Here is a 24,183-nt window from a genome sequence, read left to right as displayed (position 1 = left end):
CAGTGAACCTGCCACTGCATACCTGTTCAGTGAACCTGCCACTGCATACCTGTGCTGTGAACCCATCACTGCATACCTGTTCAGTGAACCTGCCACTGCATACCTGTGCTGTGAACCCACCACTGCATACCTGTGCTGTGAACCCACCACTGCATACCTGTGCTGTGAACCCACCACTGCATACCTGTTCAGTGAACCCGCCACTGTATACCTGTACTGTTCAGTGAACCCGCCACTGCATACCTGTTCAGTGAACCCGCCACTGCATACCTGTTGTGTTCAGTGAACCAGCCACTGTATACCTGTTCTGTTCAGTGAACCCGCCACTGTATACCTGTTCAGTGAACCCGCCACTGTATACCTGTTCAGTGAACCCGCCACTGCATACCTGTTCAGTGAACCCGCCACTGCATACCTGTTGTGTTCAGTGAACCCGCCACTGTAAACCTGTACTGTTCAGTGAACCCGCCACTGCATACCTGTTCAGTGAACCCGCCACTGCATACCTGTTGTGTTCAGTGAACCCGCCACTGTATACCTGTTCTGTTCAGTGAACCGGCCACTGTATACCTGTTCAGTGAACCCGCCACTGCATACCTGTTGTGTTCAGTGAACCCGCCACTGTATACCTGTACTGTTCAGTGAACCCGCCACTGCATACCTGTTGTGTTCAGTGAACCCGCCACTGCATACCTGTTGTGTTCAGTGAACCCGCCACTGCATACCTGTTGTGTTCAGTGAACCCGCCACTGCATACCTGTTGTGTCCAGTGAACCCGCCACTGCATACCTGTTGTGTTCAGTGACCCCGCCACTGTATACCTGTTGTGTTCAGTGAACCCGCCACTGCATACCTGTTCAGTGAACCCGCCACTGCATACCTGTTGTGTTCAGTGAACCCGCCACTGTATACCTGTTCTGTTCAGTGAACCCGCCACTGTATACCTGTTCAGTGAACCCGCCACTGCATACCTGTTGTGTTCAGTGAACCCGCCACTGTATACCTGTACTGTTCAGGGAACCCGCCACTGCATACCTATTGTGTTCAGTGAACCCGCCACTGCAAACCTGTTGTGTTCAGTGAACCCGCCACTGCATACCTGTTGTGTTCAGTGAACCCGCCACTGCATACCTGTTGTGTCCAGTGAACCCGCCACTGCATACCTGTTGTGTTCAGTGAACCCGCCACTGCATACCTGTTGTGTCCAGTGAACCCGCCACTGCATACCTGTTGTGTTCAGTGAACCAGCCACTGTATACCTGTACTGTTCAGTGAACCCGCCACTGCATACCTGTTGTGTTCAGTGAACCCGCCACTGCATACCTGTTGTGTTCAGTGAACCCGCCACTGCATACCTGTTGTGTTCAGTGAACCCGCCACTGCATACCTGTTGTGTTCAGTGAACCCGCCACTGCATACCTGTTGTGTCCAGTGAACCCACCGCATCAGTGCGCATACCTGTGCAGTTAAGTGAACCCACCTACCTACGTGAGTGCACGCAGTGTGATATACCACTCCGTGCATACCCGATATGGACAAAACAGGTAGAGGAAGAGGTAGTGCCAGAACCAGAGGAAGGCCACCCGGCAGGTCTGCGCGAGGTCGTGTAAATGTAATTTCGTGTGGACCTGGCCCACAGTACAGTGCTCGGAAGAAGGCACGTCCCATCACCTCCCAAGATTGTCAGGACGTGGTTGAGTATTTAGCGACACAGAACACCTCATCTTGCTCAGCCACCAGCGCTACTACTAGCACCACTTCCGCTGCATTTGACACTTCGCAAGAATTATTTAGTGTTGAAATCACTGATGCACAGCCATTGTTGTTACAGCCAGATGAATTTTCACCAGCTCATATATTTGAGTTACCCGGCAACACTGTGGATGTAACGTGTAAGGAGGATGAAGGACCTACTGATGGTGCATGTTTGGATTTGTCTGAGGCAAGCAAAGCTGGGCAGGATGATTACGATGATGACGATGATAGGGATCCTCTGTATGTTCCCAATAGAGGAGATGAAGAGGGGGACAGTTCAGAGGGGGAGTCAGAGAGTAGTAGGAGGAGAGAAGTTGCTGAAAGAAGCTGGGGCAGCTCTTCGTCAGAAACGGCTGGTGGCAGTGTCCGGCACCATGTATCGCCACCTATGTACAGCCAGCCAACTTGCCCTTCAGCATCAGCTGCTGAGGTCCCCATAGTGCCCACATCCCAGGGTGGCTCAGCGGTGTGGAAATTTTTTAATGTGTGTGCCTCAGATCGGACCAAAGCCATCTGTTCGCTCTGCCAACAAAAATTGAGCCGTGGAAAGGCCAACACTCACGTAGGGACAAGTGCCTTACGAAGGCACCTGGAGAAAAGGCACAAACAGCAATGGGATGGCCACCTGAGCAAAAGCAGCAGCAGCACACAAAAGAAAAGTCACCCTCCTTCTCCTCTTCCTCCTTCAGGTGCATCATCTGCTTCTGCCGCTTTCTCCCTTGCACCTTCACAGGCACCCTCCTCCACTCCGTCTCTGCCCTTGAGCGGTTCCTTTTTTTTTTTTTTTTGCAAACTCTCAGCAGCGATAATACGCCATATCCCAACCAGAACTTGGCTTCATCAGCACCTTCCCTTGTTGGGTAATTTGTTGCATCATGGTTTGCCATATCTTTTTTTTAGTAATCTTATTTGAATTAGAAAATTATTAGAAATATAGTAAAACAATACATCGTAATGACAGATTACTGTTCACTCAGACATCCCACCTACCACACCCCATACATACCTCATACATCCTCCATATACTTCCCCCCAAAAAACTCAGACACTTCTAGGTCCTCTCCTCCTCCTTACAAAAACAAAGAGGTATACGGAAGTCAGACAACACTCTTCTCCCAAATCTGTTTCATAACAACCCAACAAGTAGCATTAGACCTTTCAGTCACATCATCTTCTCCTATCCAAACTCTATTATTTAGAAATGCTGTAATATCCTTTTTCCATTCTCCAAGGGAGAGTGGTTCTGGATTTTTCCATTTTTTAATAATAAGCTTTCTAGCTAAGCTTACCCCCAAATCTACCAATAGTTTTTGCTCAGGACCACCTTCTGCTTCTTTTGTATCTTTAATCCCAAAAATTGCCCAGTTTACATCTAATGTAACCCCAGGGATTAAGTACCCGGAACAAAATTCCTCCACCCCTTTCCAGAAGCCCACCACCACAGGGCAGCTCCACATCATATGCAAGAAGGTACCTGAATCCCGTCCGCAGTTCCAGCAGGTTTCATCGGCAGCTAAGCCGTATCTGAACATACGAACTGGCGACAGGTACCATCTGGCTATTAATTTATATTGGGCAAGCTGAATATAGGTGTCCGATATACTCCAGATTTTTTTAAAAACTCTAGCCCATAATTCTCCATTCATTTTAATTCCTTCACATTTTTCCCAACTGTCACAGTATCGTGGGAGGACCCCATGGAGGGTGGCATCCAGCACTTTATAAATGTTTGAGAGAGTCCTCGGTGGCCTTTGTTTTAATAGGAACCATCTTTCAAAATTGTTTACTTTGTTGCTAATAACACCCTCCTTTCTCTCCAAATTCTTCCAGTAACTCTTTAGTTGTACAGCAACGAAATAATTAATTTTATGGGAATCAAGTAAGGGAGAGATGGCTAGTTCACTATTACCTACCAAGTCTATAAGTCTCATATCCATAGGAAGATGATTAGCCTTACACCAAGCCTTGTCTTTAGTTGGTCCAAAATCTGGATTATTTACAATTGATATCAGTGGGGATATTCCATCAAAATGTCGCCATCTCTCAATTACTTTAGCTAAAATTGATCCCGTAGGTTGAATAAGGGGATGGGAGGGAACCAGCAGAGCAGCTCGTATCTGAGCTGGAATCCAGGAAAGGAGAAGGTCTCGGCGGAGGCAGCTTCCCTCCATTCTTACCCATAATCTATTGTCCTCATTTATTCTCCAATCCAGCACACGAGCTAGATGAATACTAGTATAATATCTGTAGATGTCTGGAACTGCCATACCCCCGAGATCCTTACCCCTTGAAGTAATAGAGAATGCTATCCTACGCCGTGACCTTGCCCATATAAAATTTTGGAACATCTTGTTCCATTCTTGAAACCATTTGCTGGGTAGGGACAGGGGCAGACACTGTAACAGAAACAGTAATCTAGGCAATATCTTCATCTTTACAATTGCTATTCTACCAATAACATTAAAAAAAGGGAGATCCCAGGTTCTCAATGCTTCCCTACATACTACTACTATGTCCCCATAATTGGCTCTATATAAATCTCTTGATTCAGCGCAAATTCTTACACCCAAATATTTGATTGAGTGACTGTCCCAACAAAAATTTATACTGTCCTGAATAGCTTTCTTGGTTTAAGGGGAGCAACCCAAATCAAGAATTATAGATTTTGGTTCATTAATTTTAAAATTAGTAGCCATCCCAAACTGAGTGAACCATTTCATACAGTGTTTCATAGAGCCCCCTGGATTGGTCAAAGTGAGGAGTATATCATCAGCGTAAGCTATCAATTTTATTTCCTCCCCTTCATTTACTATCCCCTCTATAAAGGGATCCCCTTGGATAGCTCTGATTAGGGGCTCTAGACTCAAATTGAACAGCACTGGAGAGAGGGGGCATCCTTGCCGAACTCCATTAGTTAATCTAAAGCTCTCCGATAGACAGCCATTTATCTTGACTCTTGCTGATTGATTGGAGTACAAATTTATTATTCTGTCAACAAAACAGGGACCCAGGCCAATCCTCTTAAGAACATCAAATATAAAACCCCTAGATACCCTATCAAAGGCTTTTTCTGCATCGATAGTGGCTAATATTGCTTCTTTATTACTCAATTTACAACCATTCACCACATTAATAGCCGTATAGATGTTGTCTTTAACATGTCTTTGTTTTCGAAAGCCAGCCTGTTGATTCCCCAGAACCAGGTCCGTTATTTCACCCAGTCTTGCAGCTAAGATCCTGGAATATATTTTGACATCACAATTCATAATTGATATTGGACGAAAATCTTCACACGCCATAAGAGATTTACCTTCTTTTGGTATTAGGGAAATTGTAGCCTCATTAGCTCTATCTGAAAAAGTCCCACCACCCCCCTTATCATTCACCAATGTACAAAAATGCGGAGCTAAGGAGTTTGAAAAAAGCTTAAAAAATTCTACCGGAAAACCATCTGGTCCTGGGCATTTGCCATCTGTCAAGCTTCTTACTGCTTCAACAAACTCATTCTCCTGTATAGGGGCCTCAAGAATCTCACTAGTTTTTTTATCTAGGACTTGCATGGCCACAAGCTTCTCGAGTGCTTTACTCTTCGAGTCCTCTTTGGTCTCTGACAGATTATATAGTTTCTGATAGAACTGTGCGAAAACAGACCCTATCTTATGTGTTGCAAATTGTATAGTCCCATTTTCGTCGCAGATTTTTTCAATAAAATTAGAACTGTGGTCCTTTTTGAGCAAATTTGCTAATACTTTCCCCGATCTATTCTTTTCAAGGTGATATTTTTTTCTTATTGTCCTATATTGTCTAAGACAACGGGAATCCAGTAGATTATTAAGCTCCCCCCTGACACTAATCAGGTTGTCCCATGTTGACCTATTTGGGTTTTCTTTATGTTGGTTTTCTACCTCATTTAAGTCATGTAGTAATTTATCAATCTTTTCTTTCCTTTCTCTTCCTTCCACTAAACTTCATAAATATACCCCTAAGCACACATTTAAGGGTATCCCAAAGTAGTTTTTCCGACATACCAGGTGTGCGGTTAATTTTATAAAACTCCATAATAGTAGTACGAATTTCTACTTTAACATTTTCATCTGTTAATAGATCTGTATCCAAACTCCAAGATTTAGTTTGTGCTGTCCCCCCAAAACCGTTTATAGTAATTCTCACTGGGGCATGGTCTGATAAGGACCTAACCCCAATTTCTGCATCAATTATCCATTGGACCTGGTCCTGGGGAACCAAAAAGAAGTCTAACCTTGAGAACATATTATGGGTTTTGGAATAATATGTATAGTCTCTTACCCCTAAGTTGAGTATTCGCCAAGCATCCAATAGTTTATGATGTCTCACCGTGTCATTATACCTGGTTCTGTCCCTCTTTGATATACTTATCGACTCACCAGTGCTATCCAAAACGGGGTCTGTCGCCAAATTAAAATCCCCCCCTATTATAATCCTTCCTTTCCCTCTGCATTTGACCAAATCCAGGAACTCCATTATCACCCTGACCTGACCCCGATTAGGGGCATATAGGTTGGCTAAGGTAATCTGTGTGCCCCTGACCCTACCCAGCACTACAAGGAATCTTCCTTCCGGGTCTCTGTAGATCTGATCTGTCTTAAAGTCTAGATTGGAACTAATCACGATAGAGACTCCACCTGCCTTCTTTCTAGGGTTGGCATTATTAATCCAATTACCATATTTTTTATTAATAATTTTAGGGATTTTTCCTTCTTTAAAGTGTGTCTCTTGCAAAAAACCTATGTCTATCTTATTTCGCAACAGTTCATCTATTATTCTCCCTCTTTTAAGCCCCGAATTAGCACCCCTTACATTCAGGGATTCAATCCTTAAAATATCCATCTTTATTTGTAAAGTGCATTAAAAAAACAAAAAATGAAGGGGAGGACTCGGAGGAAGACCCACCAAACACTCACACATGCATACACCACCACTCATCCCCATTCTAGATCCAACACTAAAGGGTTGATCATAAATTGATCGACTAAATCTGTCAACCCGTGTCCCACGGACACCAATGCTGGCGCACATCTTCTAGTGCGACAGCAGAGCCTAAGACCCATCTGCTAGATGGCAGGGACAGCTCCCCTTCCAACCGGAACTAAAGCACCCTCCATTAAGACTAAGCTGTGCGGCCCTTGAGTAGCTTGCAGAACCTTATTTTTTGGCGACAACCATTCCTCTATGCGAAAGTCTGTAAGCTCAAGGATCTGGGAGATCTGGTCCAGGGGGTCGCCATCCTTAATCAATAACGATTTGCCCTTTATTGTAATATTTACTGAAAGGGGAAATCCCCATCTGTAGCGTCCTCCTTTCTGTATTACCCTATCCAAGATTGGTTTTAACAGCCTTCTTCGCATAATCGTTCTTTGTGAAACATCTTGAAAGAGCTCCACATTGAAGTTTTCCATTTTTATTACACCTTTTGCCCTAGCTGCTTTGATCAATTGTTCTTTAATTTGAAAGAAGTGAACTCTGCATAAAACATCACGATATGTTCCTTGTCTGGTGACTTTCTCTTTACCAATCCGATGTACTCGGTCCACCTCTATATTTACCGCCTTCTCATTATCTAACAAACCATTAAAGATTTTTTGTAGAATCATTGGAAGATCCTGTTGAGGAATGGTAGCTGGAATCCCTCTCACTTTGATGTTGTTTCTCCTCCCCCGATTTTCAAGGTCATCCATTTTGCAGTTAAGTTCCCAAATCGATTGTTCATGCTTTAATACATTATCCGTCAGTTCCTTGGCTTTCGGCCTGAGAGCTTCCACTTCCTTTTCTAAGACTTCCATCCTCTCAAGTAAGGCTGTTATTGCGTCTCTCAACGGTTTAATTTCTTCTGACACAGCTTCTTTAATTGCCGATTGCACTGTTTCCACCATGGTGTGTTGGATTCCTTTAGAGAATTCCGCCAAAATTTCTCTTAATTTGGATTCTGACACACTATCACCTCCCAGCATGCTTTTATTTTCTGACCCTGTGTCTTTGTCCTTCTCGCTTTGCGTTTGATTCTCCTTAGGAGGCCCTAATATGTACATCTTTCTTTTTTGCTGACTCTTGGCCTCTTGGACTAAGCAGATTACAGAAGTCATTTATTCGCCTAATGTGTGTATTTATTTCTTTCGGAGTCACTGCACCATGTGCTCCCAAAGGGAGACCTGTAGGAGACCGTGGAGCTTGTTCTAATATTGGATTTTGTGTGACCCGTGTTTCCTCTGATTTTGTCGTCATCTCGTTGGGTAGATCCTCTTGTGGTGCTGATCTGAAGCCGTAGTTCCCCAGGCCCTTCTCTTGTTGGCTACTCTTCAGTCTGTTTCTGGTATTTGTTGCCATCCCCAGCCAAAAGGAGAAAGACTGTAATTTTCAACACGTATTGGGTCTGGAAGATTAGCACTATTTGCAGATGTAAATACCAGTGCACCTTCCCCAGAATAGTCAGGTGACCCTGTAACGTGGTCAGGGTCGTTATTGATTATAATGGAGGAGAGATGGAGGCAAAGGTGAATTTGCACCGTACAACACAAGGCTCAGGGTCGTTATAAATTGTCGTGGAGGAGAGATGGAGGTGAAGGTGAATTTACACCGAACACAAGGCTCAAAACAATTCAATGCTCATTAATTATCAGGCTCATTCATTCACTCAGCCTGTTCAGTGAACAATGATGTACATAGACATGGACATACCATTTTTTAACTGAACCAAGATTTTGGACTCCAGCAACTTCTTCTGTGCCAAGTGACTTATATTCCTCAGAAGCCTATTCAGTGCGCAGTGACACATAGTCTCAAGCAGCTTCTTCTGTGCCTATTAACTTACAAGCCTCAGAAGCCTATTCAATGCTCAAATGACATATAGACCCAGTCAACTTATTTAAACGCTCAGTAACTCAAGCAGCTTCTTCTGCACACAATGTCATAGTACCTTGAGAGCTCCAGCAAAATGTACAGAGATCTCAGGCTCCAGCGGTTTATTCAATACACAGCGGCTTTCAGACTCTGGCAGCCTTATTCAATACACTATAACGTACAGACTTAGCAGCTTCTTAGATGCAGTGTCTTTCAGACACTGGCAGTCTGTTCAATGCACATGGTTTACAGACTCAGCGACCTATTCAGTGCACAATGGCTTATAAACTCCAGCAGCTTATTCAATTGTATTGACTCCAGCAGCTTATTCACTGCATAGTGGCTTTCCAACTCCGGCAGCTTTTTTAAGTGCTTGTTCAATATACATTGACTTTCAGAATCAGCAGCTTATTCGACACACAGTAACCAAAAAAAAAAAAAAAAAAAAATTAAATGCACTGAGGTTTTTGGCTCCAGCAGCTTGACCCGCTGCACAGTGATTTTTCAGGCTTTGACAGCTTGTTCAATGCACAGTGATTTTCAAACTCAGCAACCCCTCCAATGCACAGTGGCTTTTACGCTCTGGTAGCTTATTCAATGCACAATCACATACAAGCTCAGTGGCCCATTCCCTTCCCAGTGACTTTCAGATTCCAGCAGTTTATTCAATGCACTTTTTAGTCTCAGCAGCTTATTCAATGCACAATGATTGGACAGGTTCCGACAACTTATTTGAAGCACAATGACCTAAACATTCAGCAGCCCAATCAGTGTACAGTGAATTTCAAACCCCAACAGCCTATTCAATGTAAAGTGATGCGCAGCCTCTGAAGCCCAATCAGATGATTAAACACAGTATTTACAATGGTTCAGTATTCAGTATTCACAATGATTCAGTAGTTCACAGTGGTGTGTTTACAGTGGTGTACTGGCTCCCCAGAGCTTATTCCATTATGCAAAACAGTTTTAAACAGCACACTCTGGCAGCCCATTCATTGTTCATTATTGCTCATTATAGAGAGGAAAAAAAGGAAAAAAGCCTCCATACTTCACCATCTGCCCTCCTGACCTGCTCCTCCACACCTCACACTTCCACGGTGCCTTTTCCTTTTAGTTGCAGACTTTGCTTCTGCTAGCCAAACCAGACATAGCCAGCATATTTTTTTTTTTTTCCTTTTCCTCTTCCTTTCCCCACCTCCTCTCACAGCCTCAGCTGAACCTCGGCTGAAACGTTCTGCTGAGCAGGAACAGTCTAGAAAACTAGACAGACAGGGGGACAGGCACCAGGAGTAGTGACAGCAGTAGCTGCTTTTGTGATGACAGCGGCAATCTCAGCAATCTCTCAGCCGTTACTTAATCCATCCGAACGGCCCACCAACAGAGAAGAGCACCAGACGCATGACCATGTCAGGGAGGTCAGGGAATTCAGCTCAGGTTAGCGCCCCTCCCATCTGCAGACGTCAAGGTCTCAGGCACGGATCACATCCTCCTCCTCCTCCTCCTGCCCTTGAGCGGTTCCTGCTCCTCTGCCCACAGCAGCAGTCAGGTGTCCGTGAAGGAAATGTTTGAGCGGAAGAAGCCAATTTCGGCCAGTCACCCCCTTGCCCGGCGTCTGACAGCTGGCGTGGCGGAACTGTTAGCTCGGCAGCTGTTACCATACCAGCTGGAGGATTCTGAGGCCTTCCGTAAATTTGTGGCCATCGGAACACCGCAGTGGAAGATGCCAGGCCGCACTTATTTTTCGAGAAAGGCCATACCCCAACTGCACCGTGAAGTTGAGAGGCAAGTGGTGTCATCTCTTGCGAAGAGCGTTGGGTCAAGGGTACACCTGACCACGGATTCCTGGTCTGCCAAGCACGGGCAGGGCCGCTACATTACGTACACAGCCCATTGGGTGAACCTGGTGGTGAACGATGGCAAGCAGGGCGCAGCGGACCAAATTGTGACACCTCCACGGCTTGCAGGCAGGCCTCCTGCCACCTCCTCTCCTCCTGCTACATGCTCTTTGCTGTCCTCCTCCTCCTTGGCTGAGTGGCAGTTCTCCTCTCCAGCTACACAGCCCCAGCTCCGCAGGGCCCATGCTGCATGCCAGGTACGACGCTGTCACGCCATCTTAGACATGTCTTGTCTCAAAGCGGAGAGTCACACTGGAGCAGCTCTCCTGGCTGCTCTTAAGAAACAGGTGGATGAGTGGCTGACCCCGCACCACCTGGAGATAGGCAACGTGGTGTGCGACAACGGCAGCAATCTGCTTGCCGCTTTGCATATGGGGAAGCTGACACACATACCCTGCATGGCACATGTCATGAATCTAGTTGTTCAAAGATTTGTGGCAAAGTACCCTGGCTTAGCGGATGTCCTGAAGCAGGCCAGGAAGTTCTGTGGGCATTTGAGGCGGTCTTACACAGCCATGGCACGATTTGCAGAAATTCAGCGGAAAAACAACATGCCGGTGAGACGCCTCATTTGCGATAGCCCGACTCGCTGGAATTCGACCCTGCTCATGTTCTCCCGCCTGCTAGAACAGAGGAAAGCCGTCACCCACTACCTCTACAACTACAGTAGAATGAAACAGTCTGGGAAGATGGGGATGTTCTGGCCCGACAACTGGACACTGATGAAAAATGCATGCAGGCTTATGCGGCCGTTTGAGGAGGTGACCAACCTGGTGAGCCGCAGTGAGGGCACCATCAGCGACTTAATTCCCTACGCTTACTTCTTGGAGCGTGCTGTGCGTAGAGTGGCGGATGAAGCTGTGAATGAGCGTGACCAGGAACCGTTACGGCAGGAACAGGCATGGGACCAATTTTCATCAGACCCAGCTGTTTCCTCAACACCTGCGGCAGCACAGAGGGGGGAGGAGGATGAAGAAGAGAAGTCGTGTGCAGAAGACGAGTCAGACTCAGAGGATGATGAGCAAGGTGTTTCTTTGGGGGAGGAGGAGGAGGAGGGGACGGCGGCAGGAGAACACCCGCAGCAGGCGTCGCAGGGGGCTTGTGCTGCTCAACCTTCCCGTGGTATTGTTCGCGGCTGGGGGGAGGAGGTTGACTTACGTGACGTCACTGAGGAAGAGCAAGAGGAGATGGAGGGTACTGGATCCGACTTTGTGCAGATGTCGTCTTTTATGCTGTCCTGCCTGTTGAGGGACCCCCGTATAAAAAACCTCAAGGGGAATGAGCTGTACTGGGTGGCCACACTACTAGACCCTCGGTACAGGCACAAAGTGGCGGACCTGTTACCAACTCACCGGAAGGTGGAAAGGATGCAGCACATGCAGAACCAGCTGTCAACTATGCTTTACAATGCCTTTAAGGGTGATGTGACAGCACAACGCCAGCAAGGTACCACTGCCACTAATCCTCCTCCCGTGTCCACGCAGTCAAAGACAGGACGCTCCAGCGATCTCATGGTGATGTCGGACATGCGGACGTTCTTTAGTCCAACGCCTCGCCGTAGCCCTTCCGGATCCACCCTCCACCAACGCCTGGATCGGCAGGTAGCCGACTACCTGGCCTTAAGTGTGGATGTAGACACTGCTGTGAACAGCGATGAGGAACCCTTGAACTACTGGGTGCGCAGGCTTGAGCTGTGGCCAGAGCTGTCCTAATTTGCCATCCAACTTCTCTCCTGCCCTGCCGCAAGCGTCCTGTCAGAAAGGACCTTCAGCGCAGCTGGAGGCATTGTCACAGAGAAGAGAAGTCGCCTAAATCACAAAAGTGTTAAGTACCTCACCTTTATCAAAATGAATGAGGCATGGACTCCGGAGGGCTGCTGCCCGCCCCAAGATTAAGTCAGTCCCCGCACACACAGCATCTCTGCCTGCACGCCGTGTGACTGGCTGCCTGGCCTGCCTCAAGAAGACTAAGTCGCTCCCAGTCCCTCCACACAGCATGTCTGCCTGCAGGCCGCTTGACTACCTTCTCCGCCACTACCAACAGGGTCCGGGACTCCAGGCGGATTGCTGAATTTTTTAGGCCGCTGCTAGCAGCGGCCGCTGTAATAATTTTTCTGGTGCGTGTACATGACTGCCTAATTTTTCTGGCTGCACTGCGGGCAGCTGCAACAACAAAAGAAAAGGCATGTACATGCGCCCATTCCCCTTCGTGATCATTACCTTGCCGTGGTGAAGGGGCTTGCGTATCACAATGAAGCAATGACCGGCGCCTAGATGAGTGTCTCGGGGGGCACACAAAAGATAATAAGGTCGTTGCTTCATTGTGGTCAGACCAAATTTGATCAGCTGGACAGTCACTGTTCTGTCATTCAGCTACATCAGCCAGGCGACCATATGGGCTGTAAAGCCACCAAAACCTGCACTCTCGCCATGGTGCGCACCAGTCCAGCACGGCCATCACTACACAAACAGCTGTTTGCGGTGCGTTACACGGTGAGTTTGGTGTGTCAGTGTGAAGCAGTACCTTAATTACACTACCTGATTGATGTATACACATGCAAGATGTTTTAAAGCACTTTAGGCCTGTCATTTAGCATTCAATGTGATTTCTGCCCTTAAAACGCTGCTTTGCGTCAAATCCAGACTTTTCCCTGGGACTTTTGGCATGTATCCCACTCCGCCATGCCCCCCTCCAGGTGTTCGACCCCTTGAAACATCTTTTCCATCAGTTTTGTGGCCAGCATAATTATTTTTTTTTTCAAAGTTCGCATCCCCATTGAAGTCTATTGCGGTTCGCGAACTTTAACACGAACCGAACGTTACGCGAAAGTTTGCGAACCCGGTTCGCGAACCCGGTTCGCGAACCTAAAATCGGAGGTTCGGCCCATCTCTAGTGGGGACTGAGGGCCGACTTAGTCTTGGAGCAGGCAGTCACAGGGCGTGCATGCAGAGATGCTGTGTGTGGGGACTGACTTAGTCTTCGGGCGGGCAGTGGCCCTCCGTGATCCATGCCTCATTCATTTTGCTAAAGGTGAGGTACTGAACACTTTTTTGACTTAGGCGACTTCTCTTCTCAGTGGCAATGCCTCCAGCTGCGCTGAAGGTATTTTGACAGGACGCTTGAGGCAGGGCAAGACAGAAGTTGGATGGCGAATTGGGACAGCTCTGGCCACAGGTCAAGCCTGCGCACCCAATAGTCCAAGGGTTCATCGCTGCTCACAGTGTCTACATCCACACTTAAGGCCAGGTTGCCGGCTACCTGCCGGTCCAGGCATTGGTGGAGGGTGGATCCGGAAGCGCTAAGGCAAGACGTTGGACTAAAGAATGTCCGCATGTCCGACATCACCATGAGATCACTGGAGCGTCCTGTCCTTGCCTGCGTGGACATGGCAGAAGGATTACTGGCAGTGGTACCTTTATTGCGTTGTGCTGTGACATCACCCTTAAACGCATGTAAAGCATAGTTGCCAGCTTGTTTTGCAAGTTCTGCATCCTTTCTGCCTTTTGGTGATTTGGAAACATCTCCACCACTTAGTGCCTATACCGAGGGTCTAGTAGCATGGCCACCCAGTACAGCTCATTCCCTTTGAGTTTTTTTTATACGGGGGTCCCTCAACAGGCTGGAAAGCATGAAAGATGCCATCTGCACAAAGTTGGATGCAGACGTACTATCCATCTCCTCTTGCTCTTCCTCAGTTATGTGTTATGCTAAGTTCTCCTCCCCCCCAGCCATGAACAATACCACGGGAAAGTTGAGCAGCACAAGCCCCCTGCAACACCTGCTGCGGTTGTTCTTCCGCATCATCCTCCTCCTCCAAAACAACACCTTCCTCATCTGACTCCTCTTCCCCAAATGACTCTTCCTCCTCCTTCCTCCTGAGGAATCATCTGCTTCTGCTGAGAATTGATCCCACAACTCTTCCTCTCGTTCCTATTCCTGTTCACGCTCCTCCACAGCTTGATCCACCACTCTACGCATGGCACGCGCCAGGAAGAAGGCATTTGGGATCAAGTCGCTGATGGCGCCTTCACTGCGACTCACCACGTTTGTCACCTCCTCAAACGGCCGCATGAGCCTGCAGGCATTTTGCATCAGTGTCCAGTACTTCAGCCAAAACATCCCCATCTCCCCAGACTGTGTCCTTTGACTGTAGAGATACTGTTTATCTCTACATTCCAGCGAGTTGGGATATCGCAAAACAAGCGTCTCACCGGCAAGTTGTTTCTCCACTGAATAGCGGCAAAGTGTGCCATGGCCGTGTAAGACCACCTGAATTGCCCACACACCTTCCTGGATTGCTTTAGGACATCCTGTAAGTCTGGGTACTTAGACACAAATCTCTGAATTACGAGATTGAGCACATGTGCCATGCAGGGTACATGTGTCAACTTTCCCAAATTCAAAGCCGAAATTCAAAGCTGTAATGCCCACACAACTTCCTGGCCTGCTTCAGGACGTCCTCTAAGCCTGGGTACTTTGACACAAATCTTTGAATGAATAGATTCAGCACATGTGCCATGCAGGGTACATGTGTCAACTTTCCAAAATTCAAAGCGGAAATGAGATTGCTGCAGTTGTCACACACCACTTTGCCGATCTCCAGTTGGTGCGGGGTCAGCCACTGATCCACCTGTTTGTTCAGAGCAGCCAGAGAGCCGCTCCAGTGTGACTCTCCGCTTTTAGACAAGACATGTCTAAGATGGCGTGACTCCGTCACACCTGGCATGCAGCACAGGCTCTGGGGAGCCGGGGCTGTGTAGCTGGAGAGGAGATCGCAGCACTAGTAGAGTTGCGCTGCCACTCAGCCAAGGATGAGGATGATAGCGAAGGGGATGTAGTAGGAGGAGTAGGAGGAGAAGGAGAGGAGGTGGCAGCAGGCCTGCCTGCAAGCTGTGGAAGTGTCACTAGGTTCGCTGTACAGCCACGTACTCCCTGCTTGTCAGCGGTCACCAGGTTGACCCAATGGGCTGTGTAAGTAATGTACCTGCCCTGACCGTGCTTGGCAGACGAGGCATTCGTGGTCAGATGGACCATTGACCCAACGCTGTGTGCCAGAGATGACACCATTTGCCTCTCAACTTCATGGTACAGTTTGGGTATTGCATTTTTAGAGAAGTAATTGCGGCCTGGTAACTTACACTGCGGGGTCCCAATGGCCACACATTTTCGGAAGGCCACCAACTGGTATGGTAACAGCTGGCGAGCTAACAGCTCCGCTAAGCCAGCTGTCAGACGCCGGGCAAGGGTGTGACTGGTCTGGCAGACATTGGCTTCTTCCACTCAAAGATTTCCCTCATGGACACCTGGCTGCTTCTGTGGGCAGAGGAGCAGGAACCGCTCAAGGTGAGAGGTGGAGTGGAGGAAGGTGGCTGTGAAGGTGCAAGGGAGTAAGCGGCTGAAGATAATGCACCTTAAGGAGAAAGAGGAGAAGGAGGGTGGCTTTGCTTTTGTGTGCTGATTTTCCTCAGGTGGTCTTCCCATTGCAGTTTGTGCTTTTTCGTCATGTGCCTTCGTAAGGCAGTTGTCCCTACGTGGGTGTTGGCTTTTCCACGGCTCAATTTTTGGTGGCAGAGAGTACAGATGGCATTGCTCTCATCTGAGGCAGACACACAAAAAAATGTCCACACTGCTGAGCCCTGGGGTGATGACACTATGGTGGCGTAAGCAGCTGACATTGAAGGGCATGTTGGCTGGCTGTCCATAGGTGGCGATACATGCCACTGGACACAGCCACTAGAGATGGCTTGAACCTCCACAAACGTTCACAAACTTGCGAACTTTCGTGAACCGCAATAGGGATAACAGTTCTGCCAAGCCAGCTGTCAGCTGTCAGACACCGGGCAAGGGGGTGACTGGCAGACATTGGCTTCTTCCGCTCAAAGATTGCCCTCACTGACACCTGGCCAGGGTTGCTCGAATGTACCCAGATTCGATTCAAGCACATTCGAATTTGGGTCCGGGTCAAATTCGGATTCGGCCATAATCACGACCTTAGAATTCGATTTGAATTTGAGTCGTGATTAGTAATTGAATTTGGGTAATAGTCGTGATCACGAATTCGGATGGCCTTAAAGCAATTTTTTTAAAGGGAAATCACAATTAAATAGGTGTAATTAAAGAAAAAAAATGGTGGAAAACTTTTTTTCTGCATTTGCTTATTTCTTCTTCTTAACTGTCTTCACCTTCTTCTTTTTCATCCCTCCTCCTCCTCCTCCTCCTCCTCCTCCTCCTTTTTTTGTTTATATTCTTCCTCTTGTACCCAACTTAATGTTTTTTTTCCCTTACAGAATTCAACTGTTTTAAACATTTTTCTTCAACAGCATAGCTAAATTTGTGGCATAATAGCTAGTGGCGCATGGCAGCAGCGCATAATTCTGTGGACCCTGGCGGTGGGAATATAGACAGCAGGAGATTAAATACAGCAGCAGCAGGAGGAGGAGGAGTGACGTTTGGCAGCAGGCAATGTAACGGGACATGGTACCTAGCGTTGGTAGCACGGCTGAAAATAAACACCAACAGCAGGAGGTTCCAGACAGCAGTCATGCAGCCCACATTGTGTCCAATGCACAACTGGGACAGCACAGTTTTCAACCCAGACACCTCAGAATATTTTTTTTTTTACAAAAAATGTAGCTATTGTAGTGGCGTAATAGCTAGTGGCACATGGCAGCAGCGCATAATTCTGTGGACCCTGGGAACACAGACAGCAGGAGGTTAAATACAGCAGCAGGAGGAGGAGGAGTAATGTGTGGTAGGCAGCATACCATGTAACGGGCCATGGCACCTAGCGGTGGTACCACGGCACCTACAGAAAAACCAGGCCAAATTAGCAGGGGACTGAAGGTTGATGTTTTGAAAAATTAATTCCCAGGCACCTCATGTCCTCCTCACGCCGACAACAGGTGCCTGGAACGTGCCTTCAATCCAGGCCTGGTTGATCTTCAGGAATGTGAGTCTGTCCATGGACTCTGGGGACAGACGAGAGCACTTCTCTGTGACCATGCCACCGGTCACACTGAAGCACCTCTCGGACAGCACGCTGGAAGTGGGGCAAGACAGGACTTCCAGGGCGCACTCCAGATCTGAAAGCGCTCAACCCAGTACTCCAAGGGGTCCACAGGCTCCTCGCTGGTGTCAAGCCCACTGAAGGACCCCATGTAGTCGTCCACCAATCTGGGACAGGCGCTGGCTGTGACTTTGAGAGGAGGATGCTGCTGCACGCACCTCCTCTCTCGGCTGCTCTACAGTCATGTAGAGTGCCTTTGTCAAGGACAGCAGGTCTCCTGGCGCCTGATGCTGCTGCTGCTGCTACTGGCTGCAGGCACTGGCTGCTGTGCTGGCTGGACAGGGACAGAGGGGGTGGAAGGCTGGGGGAAGGCTTCCTCTAATCGCCGAACAAGGATCTGCTGCAACTCCCTTGTTCGCTGCTCAGGGTCTCCGGCAAGCAGGAACTGACCCACCTTCCCCTTCAGCCATGGATCCAGGATCATGCTGATGCAGGCCTCCTCCCGAGCCCGCATCTGCTTAACCCTAGGGTCTGTGCGCAGGCACCGCAGCATGTGTTATGCCATGGGGAACAGGGTGGACCATCCAGCAGAGATATCAGGGTCAGTGGCCATAAGTTTGATGTCCTCCTCTGGCCCCTGACCCTCTTCCTCCTCTCTCCACCCTCTCAACGCTGCAGCAGTGCTCTGCTGTTCCCCCTCAACAGCAACGTCCAGCCCCTCCAACTCCTCCTCCTCCAACAACTCAAACTCCTGCGCAAAAGTGGACTGCGCAGGTGGCTGCTGTTCCAGATGGATCAGGGCCTCCTCTCCCACACCTATCAGATCACCCAGGGCCCTGTCCAGCAGACAAACAATGGGCTCCCACTGGCAGAGGGATGCCCGTTCCTCACTGACCATGTTGGTTCCCTGCAGGAAGGGAGCCAACACCAAGCAGTCCTGCTGCATCTGCCCCCACTGTGTGTTGGAGAGGAGCTGGAGTTTGGTGGTGCCGGCGAAAGTGCCCTCAACGATGTGGTGGTTGACAGCCCTACTCTGCTCAATCAGCCACTCCAACATCACCAGGGTGGAGTTCCAACGAGTTGGCACATCGATAACTAGCCGGTGTTGTGGCAGGCCCTTGTGCTACTGTATGTCAGCCAGGTTTGCTGCGGCAGTTGCTAAGTGGCGGAAACTGCGCACAATTTTCTGAGCCGCTTCCAAAAGATTGTCCATCCCCTGGTAGGTGCACATGAACTTCTGCACCACCAGGTTCAGGACGTGGGCCAAGCAGGGGACCTGGGTCAAGTGTCCCCTGGTGAAGGCAGCCAGCAGGTTGGCCGCATTGTCAAACACCACCAATCCGACTCTGGGGCCTCTGGGGATCAGCCACATCTTCTTCTGCTCCCTTAGGTAGCGGAGCACGTTGGCTGCCATCAAACTGTTCTTTCCCAGGCTTCTCATCTTCAGCAGCACTTGGCAATGGTGGGCCTTCTCGCTGCTGTTGAGGTGGGGTTGCTTGGCGGCGGGAGCTGCTGCTTCTCCCCTGACCCCGCGTGGTGGCATCACATAGTGGACAACTGGTGCTGCCTTCAGTGCACCCACCTACCTACGTGAGTGCATGCAGTGTGATATTTAATACCACCAGTCACTGTACCTGTTCACGGTACGGGTGTGTGACAGGTGCACATTTGTAATACCCATTACTGCATATACCTACCTGTTGTGTTCAGTTCACTCACCTACCTACGTGAGTCCACGCAGTGTGATATACCACTCCGTGCGTACTTGTTAATTGCACTTGTGTGACTACACATTGTATTAGTCAAGTCAGTGCATACCTTTCACTTCATACCCCACGATATGGACAAAACGGACAAAACAAGTAGAGGCAGAGGTAGAGGCAAACCCGGAGAAAGGCCACCCGGCAGGTCTGTGCGAGGTCGTGCTAATGTGATCTTGTGTGGCCCTGGACCAAAGTACCCCATCCGCTGCATTTGACAGTTCGCAGGAGTTATTTGGTGGGGAAATCACTGATGCACAGCCATTATTGTTACAACCAGATGAAGGTGCTAAACAAGTTATACCACCTCATATGTCTGAGTTAGGCGACACTATGGACGGTGGTGATGGTGAAGTACTTGCTGTTGGTGCAGTTTTGGAGGAGTCTGAAATAAAATATTGGTACCATACATTGTGATAGGGACATCATTTAAATGGTATAATAAGCGGGACAAATGGGCAAATAAAATACATGGGTTTTATTTACCGTAGTATGTATTAATTTCAAACTATAATGGCCAAAATCTGAGAAATAATGATATTTTCCATTTCTTTATTACTTTATTAATAGTCCTGTTAAAATGGATTTAGAATAAATTCATTCTTAGCAAAATGTATCACCCAAAGAAAGCCTAATTGTTGGTGGAAAAAACAAGATATAGATCAATTTATTGTGATGAGTAGTGATAAAGTTATTGACAAATGAATGTGAGGTGAAAGTTGCTCAGATGCAAAAAATAAACAACCCTGTGGGCTTAAAGAGAGTCTGAAACCATAATAAAAATGGCTTTTTTGCTTATATATAGCAGGGGCATGTGTGCCCCTGCTAAAACGCCGCTATCCCTCGGGTGAACGAGGGTCCTTTCCCCTCCAAATACCCCCTGCAAAATCACGACCATTTTGGTCGTAGATTTTGCTACCCCTGTGCGCTTCCGTGTGAGGCAAGGCTATGAGCTGCAGCCCTGCCTCACACGCGTCTATCAGCGGCTGATCTCCGCCTCTCCCCCGCCCCACTCAGTAAAGGAAGACTGAGAGGGGCGGGGGAGAGGCAGAGATCTGCCACTGATAGACGCGGGTGAGGCAGGGCTGCAGCTCATAGCCCCGCCTCACACGGAAGCGCTCCCCGGGCAGCACAGGGGGGATTTGGAGGGGAAAGGACCCTCGTTTAGCCGCGGGATAGCTCAGTTTTAGCAGGGGCACACATGCCCCTGCTATATATAAGCAAAAAAGCCATTTTAATTATGGCTTCAGACTCTCTTTAAGTGGTTAATATAGAGTAGGAATGTTATTGTAAGCAGTAGACAAGGTATGGTTAAAATAATGTTAAGGTAAACAAGAATATACCTAGACTATAGGCTTTTGCCAATCATTATGAATCTAGACTCACAAAAAATATATACTGTATACAGGCATTATAAATAATGTGAAGCAATATGACAGTATGGCATTTTGTATTGAGCAATTTTATACCCTCATTTAGGACCTCTTATTACAGTATACACAAACTTTGCCCTTATCTGAATCTGATGAAATCTGCAGATTCTGCTATCTCTTTTCAACTCAGAAAAATCTCAGTAGCAGTGTCTCTATTTTGAACCTGAAATGCCTAGTTGAATGCAGCTAGTTCTGACATCATATTGATGCATGTTAATTCTGTTTCTGACAAGTTGAACTGCGTGTCCTACATACTGGAGGCCACAAGGGCACTCCAGTAGATATAAACAATAGTGATTTTTGCAGTACAGATGTTAATATCCAAAATAAATACTGGATCTAAATGTACCTGAATAAATAGTCCAACATTGACATCTAGTGTTGCCACAGTAAAATGCACCCACTTCCTATGAGGTATCATTGTTGGAGGAGATGTTCTTACTTTTTCACTTTGCTATAAGCAGTGAGATTTTTCAGAATTTTAGCCAAATAAAATGTAATGTTCTTATAAGGTGGTAAGGATTCTTGTTAAGCAGAGGTCCTTGACATGCATTCTCATTATTTTTAAAGACAAGAGCCTTTTTAATGTCTCTGGGTTGGCTGTTTAAAGTCATAATAATGTTAGGATTAAGCAACGCTCTTGTTTGAGCCCTCTTAAAAACCTGAGGGATAATCTTTTCATACTTTTTGACAATAAACCTGTTTCAATATCTTTATTTATTCAATATATTTCCCTGGTGATAAAAATCCCTTTTTTTATACAACCCTTTTTAAACTGGCAAAAAGGCACATCATCTATTCAGGGTAAATAATGCTGACTGGTGTAATCCAGGTAACTTTTTATAATGACATCCTTAAAATGACACTTCAGTGAGAGGAATATAGAGGCTGTCATATTTATTTCCTTTAAAACCATTTTTATTGCCTGGCTGTTCTTTGCCTCTATTATATTATTATATTAAGGCACGGAAGGTAACATAGTGAACATTGCACACATTTTCTACACAGTTTATGCCTTGCTAATATACAGTGGAAAGCAAAAGTTTGGGCAACCTTGTTAATCGTCATGATTTTCCTGTATAAATCGTTGGTTATTATGATAAAAAATGTCAGTTAAATGTATCATATAGGAGACACACACAGTGATATTTGAGAAGTGAAATGAAGTTTATTGGATTTACAGAAAGTGTGCAATAATTGTTTAAACAAAATTAGGCAGGTGCAAAAATTTGGGCACCACAAAAAAGAAATGAAATCAATAGTAGATCCTCCTTTTGCAGAAATTAAAGCCTCTAAACACTTCCTGTGGGTTCCAAAGAGAGAGTCTGGATTCTGCTTGAAGGTATTTTGGACCATTCCTCTTTACAAAACATCTTTAGTTCATTCAGGTTTGATGGCTTCCAAGCATGGACAGCTCTCTTTAACTCACACCACAGATTTTCAATTGTATTCAGGTCTGGGCAGGGCCGGATTTGTACTAATTACCGCCCAAGGCCAACTATACGTATGGTTGTTATCTCTATGTGCCCGAGAATTCGACTTACTTTCCATCATTGGAAGTCACAAACAATAACCATTTCAGTAATACGCGTATAGATTATAAGTTATGTTTTCCTAAAGAACTTTTATGTTTGCCATCTCGAGTTGTTAATGATGGACCCATTGAGTCACCATGAGAGTTAGGCTGAAGTATACCTGCAGGATAGAGCTTACAGGTCTTGCAGGGGCGACACAAGTACAGGACAGAGAGTTCAAAGGTTAAAGCTGTCCTTGTAGATAGGGATGGCTGCATAGAACAGCTTTACTGCCCCTCACTGAGCCGCCCCCAAACTTCTGGTGCCCTAGGCCATGGCCTATATGGCCTTGCCAGAAATCCGGCCCTGGGTCTGGGGACTGAGATGTCCATTCCAGAATGTTGTTCTTGTTCCTCTGCATGAATGCCTTAGTGGATTTTGAGCAGTGTTTAGAAAGATCCGGCGCAGTTTCAGCTTTGTCCTGGACATTGGTCTCCAGAATCTGCTGATACTGAATGGAATCAATGCGTCCCTCAACTTTGACAAGATTTCCAGTCCCTGCATTGGCCAGACAGCCCCACAGCATGATGGAACCACCACCATATTTTACTGTAGGCAGCAGGTGTTTTTCTTGGAATGCTGTGTTGTTTTTCCTCCATTCATAACACCCCTTGTTATGCCCAAATAACTAAATTTTAGTTTAATCAGTACACAGCTCTTTATTCCAAAATTAAGCTGGCTTGTCCAAATGTGCTTTAGCATACCTCTGTTTGTGCTGTGGGGGGAGAAAAGGCTTCCTCTGCATCACTCTTGCATATGGCATCTCCTAGTGCAAAGTGCGCCGAATGGTTGAACGATGCACAGTGACTCCATCTGCAGCAAGATGATGTTGTAGATCTTTGGTGCTGGTCTGTGGGTTGACTCTGACTGTTCTCACCATTCGTCACTTCTGTTTATCTGAAATTGCTCTTGATCTGCCACTTCGAGCCTTAACTTGAACGATGACTGTGGTCTTCCATTTCCTCAAAATGTTCCTAATAGGGGGAAACAGACAGACAAAATCTCTGAGACAGCTTTCTGTATCCTTCCCCTAAACCATGATGGTGAACAATGTTTGCCTTCAGGTCATTTGAGAGTCGTTTTGAGACCCCCATGTTGCTACTCTTCAGAGAAAATTATAAGAGGAGGGAAACTTACAATGGACCCCCTTAAATACTAGGGGTGGGGCGACGAATCCGGCGAATCCACGAATCTCTCAAATATTGTGAAATATTTGAGATACATGGATTCAAATCCCGACGTCATTTACCGCTCCCCGATTCCGCCGAATCCCGACGCTGCGTCCCCGCGCATCCGCCGCTCGCCATCGTCCTCCTCCAACCCCCCCCCCCCCCCCCCCGCGCCTCCTCTGCTCGCCCCCCGCATGGTTAAAATAGTATCCGCTTACCTATCAAGAGCGGAGTGCAGGGTGGCAGACCTCTCGCCAACTTCCTGGTTCCCCCTGGTGACCGGCTTTTACTATTACATAATCAGTAAATGCCGGTGCGGCCACTAGAGGGAACAGGGAAGTAACGAAGAGGTCTGCCGCTCTGCGCTCCATGGGAAAGGTGAGTGGATACTTATTAATGCCGGGGGGGGGGGGGGCGAGCGGAGGAGGCCGTGAGGGGGTTGGGGGAGCACAGGGCTACCTACCTGAAGGCCACTATGCCAACCTACCTAGCTACCAGCCCCCATACCTACCTACCTAAAGGCCCCTATACCTACCTACCTTTGTAAAGGCCCCTATACCTACCTACCTATGTGAAGGCCCAATATACTTACCTACGCGAAGGCCCCATATACCTACCTACCTATGTGAAGGCCCCTATACCTACCTATACTTAAGGCCCTATACCCTGCTACCTATACTGAAGGCCCTTATACCTACCTACCTATACTAAAGGCACA

Source organism: Hyperolius riggenbachi, chromosome 3 (genome assembly GCF_040937935.1).
Source record: "Hyperolius riggenbachi isolate aHypRig1 chromosome 3, aHypRig1.pri, whole genome shotgun sequence".
Classification (NCBI taxonomy): Eukaryota; Metazoa; Chordata; class Amphibia; order Anura; family Hyperoliidae; genus Hyperolius; species Hyperolius riggenbachi.
The sequence above is the reverse complement of the archived record's forward strand: the minus strand, read 5'-3'. Positions refer to the sequence as shown.